Source organism: Callithrix jacchus, chromosome 7 (genome assembly GCF_049354715.1).
Source record: "Callithrix jacchus isolate 240 chromosome 7, calJac240_pri, whole genome shotgun sequence".
NCBI lineage: Eukaryota > Metazoa > Chordata > Mammalia > Primates > Cebidae > Callithrix > Callithrix jacchus.
Window position 1 is genome coordinate 94,337,198 of NC_133508.1, and position 12,415 is coordinate 94,349,612.

The following is a 12,415-nucleotide window of genomic DNA, read 5'->3' on the forward strand; positions in this document are numbered from 1 at the left end:
AAAGAGGCTTTATTCATGCACCATGAGATGGGCACAGGTACTCTAAACTCCCCAGTTGTGTCTGTTCTTCAGTTTGTATAAAACATTAATGATCTACATTTTTATTCGATGAAAGTATTACATTATTTAAAAAACCACTGGTATAAATGTTCTTACACAGAGGGCAGTGAGCATGGCCATTAAAGATAGTGTGAAAACATGTATGGGGGTGGATTTAAAAGAGAAAAGTTTAAGAGGAGGAACAACAGGAGGAACAGAAAGGAATAGGAGGAAGCAGGAGAGTGGGTCAAAATATATGTGGTCTGAATCTAAAGAAGACTAGTAACTGAAGAAGATTGTTGATACTGAAAGAAAAACTTGAATTGGCATGTGAAGCACCAAAAAAATATACACATTATTCATGTTTTCTTTTGGTTGCCAGAAGAAGCTATTTTGTGACCATTCTCTTCTAAGTATCTGTCTTACTTAAGTCCTACTTTGGGTTTCAGGAATGCAGAAATTTGAGCAGCAGAGATGATACATAAGCAAAATACAAATGGCTTGTCCTTTTCATTTAGATATATTTTGATATAATTTTAAACTTTGGTGAAAGAACATTTGAAATACCCAAATTCAAATTCCAGCTCTCTGATGAACCTGAGACCAGTAAATGTGTCTTCATCTTTAAATCGTGGGATTGTTGTAGCAATAAATTGAGAGAAGACTTGTACATTTTACTTTATAAACTAGAAAGCATGAGTACTATTCATTGTATGTTTCTTTCTTTGTCCACATTTCTTTTTTTGTTTTTTAATTTTTTCTTTTAAAATTTTTTTTTTTTACTTTTTTTGTGCTGAGGAGTGATTTATTTCCAATTATGTGGTTAATTGTAGAGTAGATGTGATGTGGTGCTGAGAAAAATGTATATTCTGTGGATTTGGGAGAGTTCTGTAAATGTCTATTAGGTTTGCTTGGTCCAGGTCTGAGTTCAAGTCCTGGATATCATTAATTTTCTGTCTGGTTGATCTGTCTAATATTGATAGTGTAGTGTTAAAGTCTCCCACTATTATTGTATGGGAGTCTAAGTCTCTTTCTAGGTCATTAAGAACTTGCTTTACGTATCTGAGTGCTCCTGTATTGAGTGCGTATATATTCAGGATTGTTAGCTCTTCTTGTTGCATTAATCCTTTTACCATTATGTAATACCCTTGTCTCTTGATCTTTGTTGGTTTAAAGTCTATTTTATCAGAGTCTAGAATTGCAACTCCTGCTATTTTTTTTTTTTTGTTCTCCATTTGCTTGGTACATCTTCCACCATCCCTTTATTTTGAGCCTATGTGTATCCTTGCATGTGAGATGGGTTTCCTGAATACAGCACACTGATGGGTTTTGACTTTTTATCCAATTTTCCAGTCCGTGTCTTTCAATTGGGGCATTTAGCCCATTTACATTTAAGGTTAATATTATTATGTGTGAATATGATGCTGCCATTTTGATGCTAGCTGGTTGTTTTGCCCATTAATTGACACAGTTTCTTCATTGTGTCAATGCTCTTTACCATTTGGTACATTTTTGGAGTGGCTCATACTGGTTGTTCCTTTCTATGTTTAGTGCTTCTTTCAGGAGCTCTTCTTGTAAAGCAGGCCTGGTGGCGATGAAATCTCTGAGCAATTGCTTGTTTATAAAGGATTTTATTTCTCCTTCATTTATGAAGCTTAGTTTGGCAGGATATGAAATCCTAGGTTGAAAGTTCTTTTTCTCTGAAGGATGTTGAATATTGGCCCCCACACTCTACTGGCTTGTAGGGTTTCTGCTGAGAGATCTGCTGTGAGTCTGATGGGCTTCCCTTCGTGGATAACCCAACCTTTCTCTCTGGCTGCCCTTAGCATTTTTTCCTTCATTTCAACCCTGGTGAATCTGATGATTATGTGCCTTGGGGTTGCTCTTCTTTAAGTATATCTTTGTGGTGTTCTCTGTATTTCCTGGACTTGAATATTGGCCTGCCTTGCTAGGTTGGGGAAGTTCTCCTCGATAATATCCTGAAGACTGTTTTCCAGCTTGGATTCATACCCTCCATCACATTCAGGTACACCTATCAAATGTAGATTATGTCTTTTCCTTCATACATCACTCAGATAGTTCTTTATGGCAGTGTCAGAACAGAATACAAGCTCCTATCTTTCGTATTTTCATGAATTTTGAACTTCACTTATTTTATGTAGTAGATTGCTATGGCAGAGACCACAGGATGTTTCTAAAACCCCTACCGGCATGGCGCTTCCTCTGTAGTACACAACTACATTACATTTCCTAGGCTTCCTTGTTGTTAGGAAAGCCTTGTGACTGGTTCTAGCCCACATAGTAAGAGTAGGAGTGATGAGTGTCACTTTTAGGCTTGGCCCATGAAGATCATTTATGTGGATGCTCTTCTATGCCCATTCTCCTTGCTAGTTGGCTAGAATGTAGACCTGCCCCAGGAACACCTTGGAAGCTACCTGTAGAAAATGGCAGAGCCTCCTTTGGCCTTTGTTCCTGAATGACTGCCTGGAAAAGAGACACCCTCCAACTGGTTCACCTACTCAGTCCTATCATATGAGCAATAAATTAACTTCAATTTTGCCTGAATGATTATACAGTCATTACTTGGTATCCAAGAGTGATTAACTCCAGCACCCCTGTGGATACCAAAACATGAGGATGCTCAAGTCCCTGATATAAAATGGCACAGTATTTGCATCTAACCTATGCACATCCTCCCGTATACTTTAAATCATCTCTATATTACTTATAATAAATAACACAGTGTAAATTCTATGTCAATAGTGATTCTATTTTATTGTTTTTAAAATTTGTATTATTATATTGCTGTTTTGTTTTCATATTTTTTAAAAAATACTTTCAATCCACAGTTGGTAGAACCTGAGAGTCCAGAACCTGTAGATGACAAACCTGCAGACATGGAGGGTCAACTGTACATTTTTATGAGAGTGGCTATAATTACTCTAACATAAATGCACACTCCTTTAGGGTGGAATCTATAGCAATAAATCCACCTCAGAATTAGAACAGTGCTTAGCCAATAGTATATATCATTAAATATATAGTATGCTTCTAAATGAATTTTTAAAAACTGAACAAACATATGACTGTATCGACTAACAAGTGCCAGTGATGAAAACGTGTCCATGAATTTGAATTCATGAACTTTTTGAAAATTGACTACAAAAACAGTGTTCAAAGTATTACAGTTCCTGGCTTTCCTGCCGTGTAATTCTCAGCACATATTGATTTTGAAGCTCAAATCTTTGCAATTCTCTGATAATGCTATCCCTCAGAATAATGAAGCAGGAAGGTCTCCTATGCCCACAATTGTGCTAGCTGTATAGAAACTGTGATTTTCTTTAACCACAGGTATCTGCATTTGCTCAGGCCCTCATTACAGTATATGAGATGTTATTTAATCTCCAATGACTTTTTCCCTAGCATTTTTCCTCCTTCTCATGAGACACAGTTGAGTCTCTTGCAGTTGCAGAATTATTCACTATCATAGGTCCCCGTATAATTAACAGAATTAAGCCACCTGCTTTTTGCTGCCCCTCAAAGAAGACAGGCATATTAAGTTCATGATCCCTAGACATGGGTAGTGCCAAATCAGACCATCTATAAAGGTTTCACACAGTGCTTCAGGCTTGAGTCAATTATTCAATTGTCAAGTGTCTACTGAAGGCTTTTCAAGTGCTTTATTTTTTTTCGTTTTCTTTTTTGCCAGTGAGGAACTTATGATCCAGCCAAAGTAATAAAACAAATAGTCAAAGTAGCACAGTAACTGAATTTTGATGTGGACCTTGTATGTACAGAGAAAACCATTCACATTTTGCGTTATGTCAAATTATTTACTCCATCCTTCATTTGCTTATTAAGTATCATGTCCAGGCCTTATTTTAGAGGCTGGACATTTATCAGTGAATAAGACCCCTGACCTCATAAAGTGATCAATCATTTTTGTTTGTTTTTTGTTGTTGGTTTTGAGACAAGGTCTCACTCTGTCACCCAGGTTGGAATGGAATGGCGTAAACACAGCTCACTCTAGCCTCAGTCTTCCAGGCTCAACCAGTCTTTCTGCCTTAGTCCCGCAAGTATCTGGAATTCCAGGTGCATGCCACCACCCCCAGCTAATTTTTGTATTTTTCGTAAAGACGGGGTTTTGTCATGTTGTCCAGGCTGGTCTCAAACTCCTGAGCTCAAGCCATCCACCCACCTCGGCCTTCTGAAGTGCTGAGGTTATAGGCATAAGCCACCACACCCAGGGTCAACCTTATGGTCCTACTTACACTTTGATGAAAACACACTAAGACTTATTCTGCCTTTACACATGCTATTCCTCTCCCTAGAATGCACTAGAGCTCTTTCCACTACCTAATCCCACTGATTCAGCTTTGTACATATGAAAACTATTACTCCATGCAGACTTCTGCTCAGATATTTCCTCTTCTGTTATGCTGCTCTGATAATCTTCTGTTTTCAGATTAAAACATATCCAACTCTCTGTTCCTTACATTAATTTTATTTTTGCATTTTTATCATTATAATTAGGGACATATAGGCTTATCTTCCCTCTTAAGAAGTAGTTTCAGAAGGTAAGCCCTGTGTCTTATTTACCTTTAAATCCCAAAGTCTGAATTCAGAACTGGCACACAAATTATTCAGCAAACTTTTGCTACACTGAATTCAACTTCAGAGGAAGAAATAAAATCCCCAAAAAACAAAAGTGCTTGCCCAAGACCACAGAACTAGTTAGTAGCAGAGCTGAAACCAGATCAGTGCCCTTGCCCAGATTAATCAGATTCATTGCCATGGACCATGTGGTTTGTGGGAATTTTGCATGAAGACACAAATGTCAATTCCTCACCTCAGTTGGCAGGATGCTATACACCAATCTGTCTATGTTTGGTGTATAATTATTTATGTCACTAATGTTTCCATATCTTTCTATGTACTTAGTTTATAATTGTTGAGGAATAAAATATGTAAAAATGAAATACTGGAATACGTATGAGGAGGTCATAGTCTATGGGGAGACCAGCAAACATATTAAAAGCTATAATAGTTATCTTCCTCTCGCTATCACATTTTAAAATCTTTAAGGGCAGACTTAGTTTCTTTAGAGACATTCCTATTGTCTAGCACAGGAAACTGCTTTCCAATAAAATGTATTTAAAATAAATTCACTCCAGCAAACCTTTCCAAACTTTTCACTTCCCTATCCCATAGTAAGAATCCATAGCTTTTCATAATTTATACTTGCCTATTATTATAGACTATTGGGCCCACATCTAAGATTTGTTCACCAGGCAACAGTTGTTCGCTAATTTATTATTTTAGCAAATATAATTATTTAATATTTTACCTAGATAAATTACTAAATCCTTCATATTCATATTTTCATGTCATCTTTTTAGGGGGGCTACTTTTACTCCTCTTTAGATGAGAAATCTGAGACCATGGAGTTATAACTTGACTAGTGTCATCCAGATGGCATTTTTCATGGCCAGGATTTGAACTTAGGTCTTTTTGGAATCAAAGCTCATGTTCTTACTACTTCAGAATTCAAAGGATATATGTGTGGTGGTGTGGGGAGACATAGAGGTGTATGTTAGAAAGTACAGCACTAACTGGCTGAAAGAACAAAATGTAGTATCATTGAATTTATAGAGAAACCATATATTATTGTAAGTGAGATACAGTTTTAATACTTTGAGGTGTGTAGTTGTCCAAATGTCATTCCAGATCTTACCAGATCTTACCAACATGAATGACCATCCCCTGAATATGCCTGTTTAAATGGTTAAGTGTCTGTGTAAATGTGAAATCTTTTTTTTTTTTTTTTTTTTTAAGTAAAAGGTCTTGCTGCAAGAAGAATGGCTTTGGGGCTGCCAACTTACAGGGCCTTTTCTGAAAACACAGTCATTATGTTGCCTTGATATTACTGTTAATCATGAGTGTCTTTAGAACTGACTGAAATAAGATTTTTTGATGAGGATGTACACAGTCTCATCTTATAGGCAGATAAATCTCCTTTAGAAATCAACCTTATGAAATTGTCTAGGCTGCCAGAACTGAATAATTTTGTAAAACAAGTATTTAAAGGTTTAGTGTTTTATATAGCCAATCAGCTCGAGTACACTGAAACAGCCAGGACGAAGTTTAAACACACTCTTGAAGAGACAAAAAGAGACATCACTGGACAAGGGCTTACAACTGCTGCCCCCTTGATTTTCTCATTTCAGGACTTTTATCAGCTCAGTTTCCACAAAAAGCAAAGAAAAAAATATCTTCCCTTTTAACGTGCTTATTGAAAATAGAAATTTTTTTTTCTTTGCCGGTCTCTGAAACCCTTTTCACCAAACAAGACCTGCTGGGAGAAGTTTTCATTTTTTGTTTGGAGACAATAATTTTGAAGACAAAACTGTGAACTTTCTATGAGATCAGAAGATTTGGAATGGGCACATGGTGTGCTGAGGCACCAATAGGGAATGGCCTATGTCAGTAACCCCCAGCACACAGGCTCCATGAAGACCTCCCAGGCCACAAGCCTGTGAATTGATGCATAAGTCACGGGGCAAGATGAAAGTGAAACACACCTCAAGCTGTCTTGCTTTTCCTTTAAGTCCTTAAGGATAAGTCACAGCCATTGTTACCCCAATATTAGTGAATCGAAGACTTCAAAGAAGATTTTTCTATAACTTAAAAGAGTGATTTAAGAATGAGGAAATGCCATTTATATCCAATGCAAAGATACATTTATTTGCCCTTCCCTTATGCTTAAAAAAGTTTCATCCATCACTAACTATCAGCACAAATCTGGCTCACAGCCTATATTCTCCCATTTGATTCTGTAGCAGGTGGATGAAATTTCAGCTAAGGTAAACCCAGTCCCTGCAATCTAAGCCCTGCATTAGAAACTCATAGCTTACCCTGCAGGAGACTAGATGAGGTGAGAGCCCTTACTCTATTTGATTCCATTGATAATAATGATAAACTTTAGGACTATTTCAAGGAGACTGTAACTGCACTGAGTTTATTTCCATGAATATCAAACAAAACAATCAGTTTGGTGATTTCCTTTATGACAGATTAAATGTAAGGCTTATTGTTCTCTTACAAAAATGTTTGCTTATGTATCCAACAAACAGTTAATGAGTACCTACTATATGCCAAATATGAAGTCTTTTGTTCTAGTTGGGGAAACAGAGAAATACACAAACAACGAAAATATGCTGCGATCAGTAATACAACAGACATAAAATAATTATAGATGATTTGGTCACTGAGAAGGGCACCCAACCCAGGAGTATGAGGGCATGTACTACCGGCAAAGATTCAGAGCTGAGAGAGAACAAGCCTCTTTTAAGGCCTGTCAACAGCTGGGTATGGCTGGAGTGCAGTTATGACACAAAGGAGGCAGATGGTAGGCAGATCAAGGGGCTTAAAAATCATGCTAACCTAAAAGATTACAAAGTAAAAAGTGTCAGGACCAGTTTTACATTTCAGACAGACAAAGCCCAGACAAATGAATGGGCTAAATCATTCTGATGGGAGAAAGAGACTGGCAGTCCATACAACAGAGACACCCTTGCCCTCTTTTAATTATTAGGAAGTTGGCATCAGCTCTTTCATCCCACCCTACTGCAGTGTCCCATATGAGGATTGAGTCATCTGATCCTTGAGGCTGGGAACAGCTGGGAGGAGTTGAGCTCTTCTGCTTCCAGATCTGCATGAGGGCATGGGGCACATTTGGGTCAGGCCCAATCAGGGTAAGCTCTGCCCTTGGATGTGCATTAAGAGAGGTGGCCATGGGAGGTTAACAGGGTAGCACTCTGTCCTCATCCCCATTACTGGCTGAGTGACTGTTAGTTCTACACACCTCATTTTAACTCAAGTAGGACTCCAGGTATAGACCTGGGAGGGACCTAAGTCAGGTACTCTGTCCCAGCTTTGCCAGACAAAAAGAGACACTTTCATCTCTCTTTGGCTCCTGTGTCTGATTTGCAGTTGGCTCAAAATGAAGAGGAGAGGGGCATGATGAACCAACCCACCCAAAGATTCCCCAGCAAGGGCCCAAATCACCTAATGACAGATGGGTAGGAAGGAGAGTCCAGAGGTAATGAAGTTTGGATTTAGTGATCACCAGGATATGGTATCATCAGTAAAAGACAAGCAATGTGGCACATATACACCATGGAATATTATGCAGCAATCAGAAATGATGAGTTCGTGTCGTTTGTAGGGACATGGATGAATCTGGAAAACATCATCCTCAGCAAACTGACACAAGAACAGAAAATGAAACACCGCATATTCTCACTCATAGGTGGGTGATGAAAAATGAGAACACATGGACACAGAAAGGGGAGTACTAAACACTGGGGTCTATTGGGGGGAAAAGGGGAGGGCCAGTGGGAGGGCGAGGCGGGGAGGGATAGCCTGGGGAGAAATGCCAAATGTGGGTGAAGGGGAGAAGAAAAGCAAAGCACACTGCCATGTGTGTACCTACGCAACTGTCTTGCATGCTCTGCTCATGTACCCCAAAACCTATAATCCAATAAAAAATTAAAAAAAAAAAAAAAAGACAAGCAATAACCACCACAAAATAAAACAACTAAAACACCCTTGAAATGAAAAATAGAAAGTTCTGCAAGTTTGCATTCTTATTTCTGTATTGCTTGGTATGGTTAGTATATCTATTTTTCATATAAAACTTTGTGTCAAAAACCATATTACAACCATCCTCTACTCCCCATATATTTTAGTCTCTGTGATGAAAAATAATTGCATTGAAGGGGGAAGGGTGCCATGTTTGGACTTCCTTAATCAGTGCATTACCTGATAGGACATTTATTAAGGATAAAACATTTCTTTTATCCCAATAGCTGCCTCAGCAGTTGTTAAGATGAGTAGGGGGAGGGGAAAGAAAGCCTTTATCATTTCCTGATCTCTCTAGCAAATTGCCAATTTATGCACAGAATATTACAAATACTGCTGAATTATTTGAGCCTGGAATTAATTTAAAGAATCTTCCCCTTCTTTGAGTACCCAGGGATTTGGCTTATCTTTATTTGCTGAAGGAACCATGTCACTGAAAGCAGTCCCAGGATTATTTCAAGTGAATGAATAATGAAATCGCCCAGCTTCCTAATGGTTTCCAAATTCCATGACTACCTCGGTACGCTCTTCTGTGCTGGTTCATCAGCTGGGCTTCTCTCACTGTGGGTGAAGCCACCAGGCTCAGAAGCAGGAGCTTCTGCATTCAGTAATTAAGGGCAGTGAGGAAAATCCATTGTCACCAGGGTTACTGAAGGCTGCTTTGGAAAATGCAGAAAAGATATTTCATCCTTCAGACAGCATCATTAGGGTAACACACACAAAATAATCAATTACCAAAAGCAGCTATTTTCTAATAATCCTTCACTGGTGTGAAATCCCTTAATCACATCAGAAATCATTGCTCTTGCTAGAGGTAAGTGTACACCAAATAAGAGGGTGAACTTGGCTTTAAAACAAGAGCACATTCAGGATGATAAACTAAGAATTCAAATAAATCACTGTTTTACACAGAGTTGTCTCTGTACCACGACTAACCTCCTAAAACACTCCACTCACCGTGTTGGTTGGCTATATAACCAGCAACTGTCTGGGTTATTTCTTTTCTTGCTAAGCAATGAATATTTATTGTGGAAAATTTGAAAAATATAAATATGAGGATAAAGACAAATGCATGCTTAATCTAAAAAAATCAAAGATATAGAGATATACATATTTACTATTTGGAATATTTCCTTTCAATAAATGTTTCAACTCATCTCCAAACACGTATACACACACACACACACACACACACACACACACACACACACTTGAAAATGCAGACCTCCATTTCACTTTTTCACCTAGATCATAAGTATCTTTTCAAGTCCTTAAACGTTAAAAAAAAATGGCATACAACCTTTCTTTATGTCCACAATGTAGAAGGTAAAAGACTACTATTTTTTTTTCGTTTTAGTGTTAAATCCCCAACATACAAAAAAGTGCCTGACAAATATTAGGTGCTCAATAAACATCTCATGAAAGGATAAATGAAATAAGCAGAATGAAAAAAGAAACAAATTAGTGGTTCTCTCTGAAAACAGTGTCAGGTAAAGCTGGACAACCACACTGCTTCTCCAAGAAACCAATAAATATGTCAGAGGCAGGCTCTGTAACAACCATTTCTCAAGTTTATAAAACTTGAGCCAAACCTTTGTATGAAATTATCTTAACTCATTTTATCATATACTTTGTCTTCTATGAATCCAAAACAATGCACTTCCTCTAGCATGACAACTAATATCCAACTCTTCTGTACTGTTAAAAAACAAAACAGGCCGGGTGAGGTGGCTCCTGACTGTAATGCCAATGTTATAGGAAGCTAAGGCAGGCAGATCGCTTGAGCCCAGGAGTTCGAGACCAGCCTGGACACCACGGTGAAACCCTGTACTAAATTTTAGCTGGGTGTTGTGATGTGTGCCTGTAGTCCCAGCTATTTGGGAGGCTGAGGTGGGAGGATCACCTGAGCCCGGGAGATTGAGGCTACAGAGAGCTGAGCACTTCAGCCTGGGCAACAGGGAGAGACCCAGATTCAAAAAACAAACAAACCAAAAACCACGACTTTTCTTTAAGAATATTCTAGCTTCTTTCAGAGTCTACAGACTAAATTAGAATAATTATCCCAGAATACTAACAAGGCCCTCTTATAATATTTCTGATAATTCTGTTGAACTGCCATCTGAAGACATTAAAATAAACAGGTGTAAATATCTACTGATTAAGCATTAAACCTGAGATATCCTAAAATTACTGCATTCAAAGGGCTGCCATTTCCTGACTATTCAGCTCTTTAGGTGCAATTTTGGTGTATTTGCCTTAATGTACCATTTATTAAATGTATATCTTAAATCAGCAGTGAAATGAAACCAACATCATTAATTTCACAAAAATCAAGGAAGCAAAGTGTGTTAGACTGCCCTGTGCATTGTTACTTCTCATGCTGGATATTAAATTGCTTGATATCATCCCTTATTACTTTAAAGGCAATTTTACATTTCACATCCAAATTAACGGCTAATCTCAAAAGGCTTATTATGTTTAATTACTTTTTGTTCCCAAATCCTCTTTCACCCTGCACATTCTTTCCTTAAATGATGCTCAAAAGCTCAAAGTGCAATCAGAGAGCACAAAAGTTTTTAAATTGTGGATGCTAATTAGAATAGAGACAGGATCTGGAAAATAATTTCTCTAAATCCCAGAGCAAGGGGTCTCTGAGATTCATAAAAAGGTCATAGTTTATCAGTTTAAAGATCTGGCAAAGAACAAAGGTATGCGGTCCAGCTCTGACTCGAACATGTCACGTCCTTAAGCAAGTCGCTCCACCTCTCTGGTCTTCATCATCCACATTTACCTATCAGAGGCTTCCCTGCACCACAGCCAGCACCACACTCAGATACACAAAGGGTCAGTCAAGCCCCAGCTTTGTCCACAGCCTCAGCCTGGAACTGCTCACTCTTAGACATGTAACACTCAACTTTCTAGACACCACAGATCTTTTTGGATTCTGATCTTATGCCTTGTTTCCTTTTACTATCTTGCCTTGTTCTTCAGACTCAAACCCTTGAATAATATTGCCAGTTCTGTATTCTCAATTTTCTTCTTTATCAAGATTTGTATTTGCTGCTCAGCTAGTCTGTTTCTTCCTGACATAGGACAAGCCTTGGCTTTCTCCAGAAGCACGCTGGACTCTGGGGTTCAGCTCAGACTTCCTGGACTAGCTGGCTTCTGTTTGCCAAAGCAGAAGTAAGCCCTGGCAGTCTAGCAGCCACCGTTCCTGGACTGGAGCCATCCCAGTCCCTAGCCCTAGTATGACTGAAGCAGGATTTATGCCATAGGTTTCAATTTCTTTCTTTCTCTCTCTTTTTTTTTTTTTGAGACCAGAGTTTCACTCTTGTTGCCTAGGCTAGAGTGCAATGGAGTGATCTCAGCTCACCACAACCTCCGCCTCCCAGGTTCAAGGGATTCTCATACCTCAGCCTCCCAAGTAGCTGGGATTACAGGCATGCACCACCACGCCCAGCTAATTCAGCTAATTTTTTGTATGTATAGTAGAGATGAGGTTTCTCCCTGGTGGTAAGGCTAGTCTCGACTCCTAACCTCAGGTGATCTGCCCGCCTCAGCCTTCCAAAGTGCTGGGATTATAGGTGTAAGCCACCATGCCCTGCCAGGTTTCAGAATTTTAGGGGTTGGCATTTAAGTTGTTTTTAAAAAGCTGTGATGTAGGCTCAGCGGTCTTATATGAGTTTCATTCACTGACAGACCTGGGATCAAGAATCCTCAGAATGACATCCTT

General features: G+C 38.7%; 1 protein-coding gene across 30 annotated transcripts in view; it reads right to left on the bottom strand.

Annotated features, from left to right (window-relative positions):
* DAB1 (DAB adaptor protein 1) overlaps positions 1 to 12,415 on the bottom strand; it is a 1,273,242-nt gene that overhangs the window by 252,265 nt on the left and 1,008,562 nt on the right. The window lies entirely within an intron of this gene.